This window comes from Ambystoma mexicanum, chromosome 1q (assembly GCF_040938575.1).
Source record: "Ambystoma mexicanum isolate Mex_15411 chromosome 1q, UKY_AmexF1_1, whole genome shotgun sequence".
NCBI classification, from domain to species: Eukaryota; Metazoa; Chordata; class Amphibia; order Caudata; family Ambystomatidae; genus Ambystoma; species Ambystoma mexicanum.
In genome coordinates this window covers 59,159,372-59,169,299 of record NC_090922.1, presented here as the reverse complement: position 1 = coordinate 59,169,299, position 9,928 = coordinate 59,159,372, and the positions used below count along the sequence as shown (strand labels likewise).

Genomic DNA, 9,928 nt, shown 5'->3' with positions numbered 1-9,928 from the left:
TGCTGGCTGGTGGCCAGGCCCGAATTTATACAAATATCGGGTCAAGCAGGGTCTGATGGGAGAAAGGAACTGTACTACAATCTGCTCTTCTGCTGCGCTCTGCCTGCCGGAGCTTCCCCCTACACGCGGGACAGGCAGCTCTGCAGATGCTCAGAGCTTCCGGGGGGGGAGGGTTGGGGCTGGGTCAGGGCCTTCCTTCTCACCCTCGCTTAGCAGGGCTTTCAGAACTGGTCCAACCCCTGCCCTCTTGCTCGCAACTCATACTTACCTGGCAGGGGAGAATCGGTGATCTCAAGGGCAGATCTCCCAGGGTGAGGCTCACTCATTGCACATCAGATTTGCTGACCGCTGCTATGTCCCCAAATGCGGGATACTCGACTGCATTATTTCTGGTTGTGGGGGACTGCGTTCGTGCTCTCCCCTGATTTATTGGTGAAAGAAAGAAAAGGAAAAGTGTGCACCATAGGCAGAGGTACAGACTATAGAGGAAGAGGAGGTGGATTCCAAAATAATCAAGGTGGGTTTCAAGGTACACAAAATGAGAACCAGAGTACTCAGGGAGGATATAACCAGGGAGGGCTTATCAGATGGGCACAACTAGTATGTTGGATTTATGGGATGACAGGGCATTTTGCACGCATATGTGGAAGCCGAGGGAATGTACAAAATGGTCAATTTCCAAGAGGAGTGACAGCTTATCCTCCACTATGTAGCACACAGACTAAAGAGGGCTTTACCTAGAATCACACATTTTATCAGACACGAGTGCTGTTGGTACAGCAGGTACAGCAACAAGAAAGAGTTCAAATGAATCCACCACAAGGTCAGTCGTAACAAGCCCCTATGCAGACACAGCAGTATGCAAACGCATCACAAGTACGGACAACCAGAATAAGAGGTGTCTCTGTGGTAGGAGGAAATCCTTTCAAAGGAGAGGGGATGAGCCTGTACCCTCAAAGGACAGCTAACAGGGTGACTTGATGTGCTCAGTACTATCTGTGACACCAGACCCTCAAGAGGAACCAAGGGTCGATGTGACGATAAGAGGCAAATGCTTTTCTTTTCTTGTAGACACTGGAGCAACTCTTGTGTGCATACGTGAAGAAAAATATCCACTGTCATGAATTGCCATGAATGCTCAAGGGTTCTCTGGAACTACGAGTCAAGTTAATTTTTACCAATGAATTACCAGTCTCTATAGGAGAATGTGACATGTCTGTTCCTTGGTTATATTCATGACAGGGACCAGTTAACATTTTGGGAAGAGATTTAATGACAAAACTAAACATGACAATTTCATTTACTGATCATGGAATAGTGTGCTCCACTCCAGGAATACACTATTTGAACGTGGGAGCATTTATACTGCTGTTCACCGGGCAAGTGGCTCTGCTAGGCGTTCCAGTAGATCCAGAGATTTTTCTATATGGAGTGAGCATTTTGCTGACATGGCTACCTGGCTTGGTGGAAATAATTGTGAGTATACCTGATGACTTTTTGTTTAGACCACAAACACCTATGGACGAAGAGGGGGGACAGGCTATCCCTATAGAATTGGAAGCAGACATAGTAAGAAGGGAAATGGCAATGCTCGAAGGAGTAGATGATGAGGGTAGACCATGGAAAACAGTAATAGCTCTCGAGGAAGGGTACAGATTGACTGACATAACTGATGACGACATGTTCAGGGAAGACCGAACAGATGATGAAGTGGTGTTTTTCATGAGCATCACATACTGGATAAGGATAGAAAAGAGGGAAGTCCCACAGCGAATGGCAATAATGCAGCAATGTCCAGCATTTTTTCAGGAAGACTAGGAAAAGGTGCCAAGCGTCCTTTGGAGCACAGGCCCTTATGATGTAGATTTATTAAAAGGAATAGGGGAGGTTAAAATAACGCTTAAGCCAGGAGCAATTTTACCTCAGGCAAAACATGACCCCATGTCTCGATAGGCTGATGAAGGTATATTTCAGACCATTTGAGCACTGATGAAACAAGGGATTCTGGTGTCAATAGAATCACTGTGCAATACAGCGGTGTATCCTATTAAAAAATCTAAAGGAGGGTTGTGGAGATTTATACAAGATATGAGACCGAGTAACCAGATGGTAGATGTAGAGTTTCCTTTAGTTCCTAATCCGGTGACGATACTGTGCAGTATCCCGGTGATCGATTTGAAGAATGCATTTTTCTCGATCCCGTTGCACAAGGACTCACAAGACTTGACTTCTTTTACGTTCTGCCAAACTCGACTGAAAAATACTAGGCTGCCCCAAGGGTACTGTGAGGCCCCATCGATTTTTAATAGAGTTTTACAGATGGATTTAGGCAATATTGATCCCAAGAGTGCTCTGATACAGTACGTAGATGACATTTTAATTTGCAGGACCACAGAAGATGAGTGTAGACAAGATTCTGTTCAGTTGATGACCATTCTAGCAGACAAGGGATCTAGGTAGACAAGGTGAAGTTACAATATTGTTAAAAAGTGGTGTCATACATAGGGCAGTTTTTGGGGTTTTGCAACTATGTTAGAGTCTGGGTGTTTGATTACAGTACATACACAAGACCACTTCTGCAAGCTTTAAAGAAAGCTCAAGTGGGGAAAATAAAAATAGAATGAACTGAAGAGATAGAGGAAGGGTCTGAGGAGCTGAAAAAAGCCTGTTTTAGGAATTCCCAATTATGCAGAGGAATTTTGTTTGTTTTCGCACACAAATGGAACAGTCATGACAGCAGGGCTTATGCAGAGAACTACATTGGGGTAAAAACCTTAAGCGTATTACAGTGGGATTTTAGACCCAGTTATGAAAGGACACTTCCCTTGCGAACAATCTTTGGCTGCTTCCGCGTTCGTGACTGAGAAGTCTACAAGTATTTTCATGTGCTGCTCGTGGAACATGCTCTAGTTGGTATTTTAGAGAAAACCAAGGGCACATTAACATCACAAAGAGCCTCAGCTTATGAGGTAATGATTTCTAACCCAACGCTTAAGATTGTAAGATGTAAAATATTGAATCTTGCCACTTTTATAGCTGAGCCAATAGAAGAAGGCGATCATTTACATGACTGTGCTAATTATTTTGAATTTTATTAATATATATCCTGTGTGATGGAAAATGCTTTTGCAGGAGGGGAAATTCTCTTTATCGACGGTTCTTCAAAAATTAATCAGACTAGTGGGGAATGCATTCAGGTGCTGCAGTAGTGAGGCATAGATTAAATGGAGAATTTGTAGTTGCAGCGAGTGCAAGGCTACTGTTTCACTTTTCAGTGCAAGCCTCAGAATTAGTAGCGCTCATTGTTGTGCTCGAGAAACATGAAGGGCGGGAAGTGGTGATGTACAGTGACTCCGCCTATGTGATGTCAACTGTACACGCGTGGTTAGCACGTTGGAAGAGGAGGGGCTACCTTCGCGCAGACAGCACTGCAGTGCAACATGCATCCTTACTGGATAGGCTGATTCAGGCACTACAACTCCCAGTGGCCATAGCGGTTGTTAAATGCGCAGTGCATACTAAGCTAACAGATTTTGGGGCTGATTCATGGAATTTTTGTGCCAAAAACGAGGAATTTGTGCACTATTCTAGCCGTAAATCCCCATTTGTTAAACCGGGATTTGCCGGCAGAATGGTGCACAAATCTCCATTGTTCGGCGCAAATAATTCCATGAATCAGCCCCTTTATCTCTTGCAGGAATGAAGTCGCAGACGAAGAAGCCAAAAGGGTTGCATATTCCCCCGACATTTTGAGTTTTGAATTGAGAGTATTAAAGAAAAAGTAGTCACAACCATGTTAGTGCAAGAAGGGTTTAATAAATTCGCGATAAGCCGATTCAGGGGAGTGCACCACAGGAAGAGCAGGAATTGTGGAAACAATGGGGGTGTTATTTATCCCCCACAGAAGCATTATGGTGACAAGACAGCACTGGAAAGCCGGTGATGCAGTAGCATTATTAAAGGTCCTGCTTGAACAGCTGCAATACCCGTGCATGTAACTGGGGTCTTGCTGCTACGATTGCAGAAGACTGGTTAATTCCTAATTTGTTGGAGCACATTGCACTATTTATGGTAAACTGCATTGTGTGTCAAAAGTTTACTGCTGGGCATACACTGAGAAAGATTAGAGAGGTAATACCTCGACCGAATGGTCAATTTCAGCATTTATATATCAACTATGTCGATATGCTGCAAGTATGTAATGGATATAGGTATCTATTAGTGGTAGTTTGTCCCTTCTCTAGGTGGATTGAGGCAGGTCTGTGTACACACCCTGACACAACTTTTGCAGTGATGAAGTTTTTAGCGCGTGAAGTTTTCCCGAGGTGGGGTGTGTATGAAGTGCTGAGATCCGATAATAGGCCCCATTCTGTTAATGCGCTATTTGGACAGATAGGGCTTCTATTGAGTAATAAGCATATATTTTCTTCTTCTTCTGCCTTTCACCCACAAGTGAATGGGATATGTGAGAGACTCAACTGACTCCTTAAAGAAAGAATTGCCAAAATTAGATTGACTCTGAAGAAGGAATGGCTATATTGCCTAACCCTATCCTTATATTCCTTTCGGAATCAGCCAGGATCGGACCATCACCTCACCCTGCATGAGCTAGTGACGGGGCGTTGAAGGAGAATGCCCCTTACACCTCCATCTAGGTGTTAAAGTGATTCCCAAAGTGTAGCTAAGATTTTAGGTGATGAATTACACGACTATTTGACATGTATGACCTCTAGCATTTCTTTAATTTCAAATCAAATCAAGCGCAAGTGGGTTGGCCTCAGAACACAGAAGTAGACAATTCAACAATCAACCCAATTGAACTATTATCGGCACCTAAGTTATATGTTGGAGACCTAGCACTCATTAAGAATTTTACTAGAAGGTTGCATGAGCCACGTTTTGATGGTCCTTTTTGTGTTGAGAATATAACTCCTTCAGCTGTAAAGATCCAAGGGAGGGAGCTTGGCTTCACCTGAGTGACATAAATGCCTATAAAGGTTAACAACTAGCGGTTAATACAGATTTTGTGTTGGACTGACTGGATATTTTAGCAGAGAGTACAAACACTTGCAGAGAATTCCAGGAATTTTGAAATTAACTTTTAGAAATTCATTGAAGCATCAGAGTTATGCCTCAACGTCAGTTCTTGATTCGAAATTGCAAATGATATCAGTATCCAGATTCATTTCTTGGAGAATACCTGTCCTAAGCAGTTAAACATATGGTACTTACTGATAGAGACATTCACCGATTTGTGCTTGCTGTTTTTGTGTTTATACTTCGGCTTACCCTTTTCTTGTGAGAAGAGACGTTGATATTCGTACTTTCTTACAAGATCCTAAAAATGGCCAGGTGATAAGAAAGCTTCTTATTCCAATTATCGAGCAGATTTTACAGTTGCAAGTATAAAGAAATGTGATGATTGTATTAAAAAAGATTCAAGAACAAAATGGCACGGTTCTAGGCGAAGAACAAGTGCAACGAGTAATAGAATGGTGTGAGAGATGGATGCCTATGTTCTTATGCATAATATATCCTTGCATGATTGTTCTCTTTGTCTTTCTGTTCCTCATCTTTCACAATCTCTATCATGTTAGCAGTTCCTCTGTGGAAGATATCCCTATGTTTCTTTCTACTATGCAAACTTCTTTTGTTATACTTCATGAATGGTACATGGCCTCTAAAAGACACAAGAGGGATGCAGAGGAAGATAATGAGGGGATACATGCCTATCTAGATAACACAGCACACTTGGGGAATAACATGTGGTACCAGCACACGAGAAAAGTGGAAGAGTGAACATCTAAGGAGAGTTGCTACGTCTGCTCTCTCATCCGCTATGCCATGAATACAGTGCAAACTTTCATCGCCAGAGAAGTCACAGAACATGATGCAAGGTGCCTCAGTCATCTTGCAGAATATGACCAGAGGACAATTTCAGGGAATTTAGCCCACTTTACGATGGATATCGAAATGGTAATTTCCATACTAGGATGACAATATAAAGACCACACATATGGAAAAGGAACCTGGATGGAAGAGCAAGACGCTTGTGTATCCTGCAACAGAACAGGATGAGGTGGTCATTGAAGAGATGAAGAAAATGAACTGCCCTGATGTGACAGAAATAGCTGGAACACCTGGATGTTGGGATTGAACTCAATTCTTAGTCTATGGATGAGTTAAGTCTGAGAAGGGATGGGAAAGGAGGATTGATGTTCTGTGCAGGTCGTCTACTGAAGCCACAGTATGTACATGAGGTGCAAAGGATGAATGGTGGATGTTTGAAGGCATGGGCTTAACATGCCAAATTACTGACATGGGTAGAAGATGAATCAGGTCCAATGGTTGTAATTCCGTTTGCTAATGCGACATTGTGCTTCCGAAGACACGGAAAGAATCATGTGGGAGATAAAAAGGAATGCAGAACTACAGTTGACATTTCTAGGATGGGAGAAGGGACAGCCGTCCTCATGGATCGATATTGGTAACACATAACAGAACTTGGGGGGATAACTGGCGTGGTGCGTTCAACTTTCTATAGCTTTGTCTAAATGCAGTAGAAAGTACACAGAAGGTAGACCTAAATTACAGTAATTAATACTTGAATTTCCAATTCAGATGCATAACAACATCAGAAAATATACATGGATAAAGCCATTGGGAGTGTGTAAAGAGATTTTAATCTAAGCAGAGCCGACACGTGTTTTGACCACTGGGTCGTTATCAAGATAGTCTAGTAATGCTGGGCAAATTCCCTAGTAGGTTAATGTTTCCTGAGTAGAAGTATGTGGTAAGACCCAGTGGCAAGTCAAGTGCGCAGTCTGTCAAGCTCACTGCTGGCAACTGTTTGGGATTCATCCCATCAATTGGATATCCGAGGTATTGACACATCTATTTTAAAGGGAGATTGAGATTGAGATTGATGAATTTAGATGACCTACTACAAGGGTATCTGTGACTGAGGAACTACCCCTGCAGCGCAGTATCCACTTTACATATCCAAGAAACATGAACCTACTAGGGAATTTGCCCAGCATTACTAGACTGCCTTGATAACAACCCAGTGGTCGAAACACGTGTTGGCTGTGCGTGGATTAAAATCTCTTTACACGCTTCCAATGGCTTTATCCATGTATATTTTCTGATGTTGTTATGGATTCCGAATTGGAAATTCAAGTATTAATTACTGTAATTTAGGTCTACCTGCGCATAAGTACACTCCACATCCTTTATGGATCGATATTGGGCTTGTGGGTCTAGAGCCTAAATAAATTTGCCTAGGATTGGGGTGGTATATGCTCCTTGGTGCTCATCCATGTTCCAGCATTAGTGATTCCTCAGAGTGACCTGAACATTGGAGAATTTTCAAATGCAGATGCCCATTTGAGAAAAAGAAGATTGCTTGAACGTCTCAATTGGATCAAAGAGGGAATTACTTCTCAGCCAAATCAATAGAAGCATATGACTACATTCCTTTTGAGCACAGGTTCTTCAGCAAGACTGCCTCAATATTTACAACTATATTCAGGCCTGGGATGCAAACGATGGCCAACGCCAAGTGGCTACAGATCACGAGATGGGAGCTTCTGCAGATAATCAAGACCATCATAAAAGGATTCAATGCTATCAAGGAAGAGCTGAGGGCCATTCGACTAATGTCTCTGCCGGAGAGATATGTCCTTGACATGATCACAGCAATGGAAGGAGGTGTTTGCGCCAAAATCAGGCCTTCACTTTGCACGTTCATTCCATCTCATGATGACGAGAATGGGATCTTGACAGAGGCCATAACGTTGTTAACAAACCTGCATAATAAGATGGAAGACGAGACAGAGGATATTGAGGATGACAGTTGGTTTGCCTTCATATTCTCATGGATTCCGCAGTGGTTGGCAAACACAATCAAGATTCTTGGAGCAATATTGGTGATGGTTGTTTGGATTCTGTGTGATCAGGATAACGATTGCCCAATGCAAGAAAACAGCAAAGAAGGAGGTAGGAATGAAGAACATGATCGATGTCGAATCTAGGTTTGGACCCAAGCAATTGACGGATAAAGATGTCCGAAAATATATAAAGGCCAGCATTGTAGCACTTGAAGGAACAAAGTTCCTGTATCCAAAGAATCATAAGAAGTACGTGGGACTATGGGTGTATTGTAATCCGAATGGACAGTGCAACTACATGACCTGGAGTGTAGATGAGCATGCTAAATCAGCCGGCACCCTGAGGGGGGTGATGAAGATCTGGACTCCGAAGAAACACTTCTTCAAGGAAAAAAAATCAATATCTAGAGACAATTGAGGAGGTGGAGGGGGGAATGTAGAAGAGCAGTTACATGCCTCTGCAGGAAATCCCACCCCCCTACTTACTGTATATTGGAAGCCTGAGATCGTATTATGTTTGACACAAGCAGTTGTGCCAATACCGCAGCGGATATTCGAAGGAAAGTATCCACTAAGAAAAGCCTATCAAATGTATTCCCAGAGAGACGGAGAAACTCCCAGAAGGAATATGAAAAGGAGCAAAGAGAGAAGATAGTGACATCACAAGAAACATGTGTGATGCCCGTGAATACTAGCTGAAGAGAATGCATGGATCTTACAGAAACTGATGACAAAGTTAAGAATCGAGTAAAATTTCATATGTGAATAGAAGATTGCATGTGTGCGAAGTGCTGCAGAAGATCAACCGTTCAATAATTGTACAGATGCTGAAACGCAAGTAGACTAAGTCATCATAGAAACTGGCTATACGTAGTGAATAGAATGCAGGCAGAGCTGCCAATGTACAGGAGCTGGACCTCGGTGTCATGAATTCAGTATGCCCGGACCCATGCAGAGGAAAGGCAGAGAATTGTGTTGCAGCAAGAATAAACTGAGATCGTGGAAGCACATGGAGAAGCTTTCTGGCCTTGTATCAAAACTGAAGCAGCCAAGGTCGGTTATCTACTCTTGAAAGCAGTGAATGTGCGAAGGCTTAATCATCCCTTGTTAAGGTGCAAAGAAAGAACACCAAGAGTGCCAAGTTCTATTCATTTAAGACATTTAAATGCTGCAAAATGGACCAAAGGATGGAAATACGAGTTGAGCTTGGAGTCCTAGAACAACGATAGTGAGAGCCTGCACTCCGATATATTCCCACAGACAAGGATACTTTGCAAGCCCAAGTTCAAAGAGAATCCTCATGGCAGAAGGCATGGGTGATGAGAGATGTTGGGCTAATTGGATGGGGAGGTAAAGTCAAGTCCACCTTGTGGCACCTGGGTCTGAGCTTACGTGCTGCTAAGTGAACGGAATGTTCCAGACATGGAACAAGTGTGCCAACCAATTCTAGAGAGCCGTATAACGAAGGGCCTTATAGTGTGAAGACCAGTGATAAACTGTATACTTAATAGTGTTAAAGATGATATGTTTTAGAGGTCGGCATAAGTTGTCTACCTGACAGCGGGCAGCCAATCACAATCCTAGTCCCTATAAAAAGTATACTTAGATGTTTCCCTTAGCCAATCCTAACCCTTGATAGGTTTTCTATTATTTGCCACGTAGTACGATGATACTTCTGACATATTTTTTGCATATAAGGATGTTTTTATGAGAAAATCACTGAGAGCCTGAGCGAACGTTCGTTGATATCCGTTGTAACCTCCCTGTTTTAGATTGTTGTTAATAAAACCAGTGGTCGAAGTGAGCGGGAGCGGTTGGGAGCGGTGCTCCTCTACTTTTTTAAATTAAGTTTTACTGCTGCTATACTTTGATTTTAAAAAGAAACCGTTCCGGAACCGTTTCGTTTTAAAATAACAGTGTAGGAAGAAGTTTAAACTTGCACTTTCAGTGCACTACACTGAATGTTCCCTTAAAACAGCAGGTGCATGTGTTTGGGGGTTTGTATTGTGCGTGGGAGGCGGTGTGGTGATGGGGTTTGT

The 9,928-nt window shown here is 42.7% G+C and overlaps 1 non-coding gene across 1 annotated transcript; it reads left to right on the top strand.

Annotated features, from left to right (window-relative positions):
- The first annotated feature begins 260 nt into the window (after positions 1-260).
- Positions 261-424, top strand: LOC138565535 (U1 spliceosomal RNA). The gene has a single exon (XR_011301379.1). It is a non-coding gene; the product is annotated as a U1 spliceosomal RNA (small nuclear RNA).
- Positions 425-9,928: the final 9,504 nt, after the last annotated feature.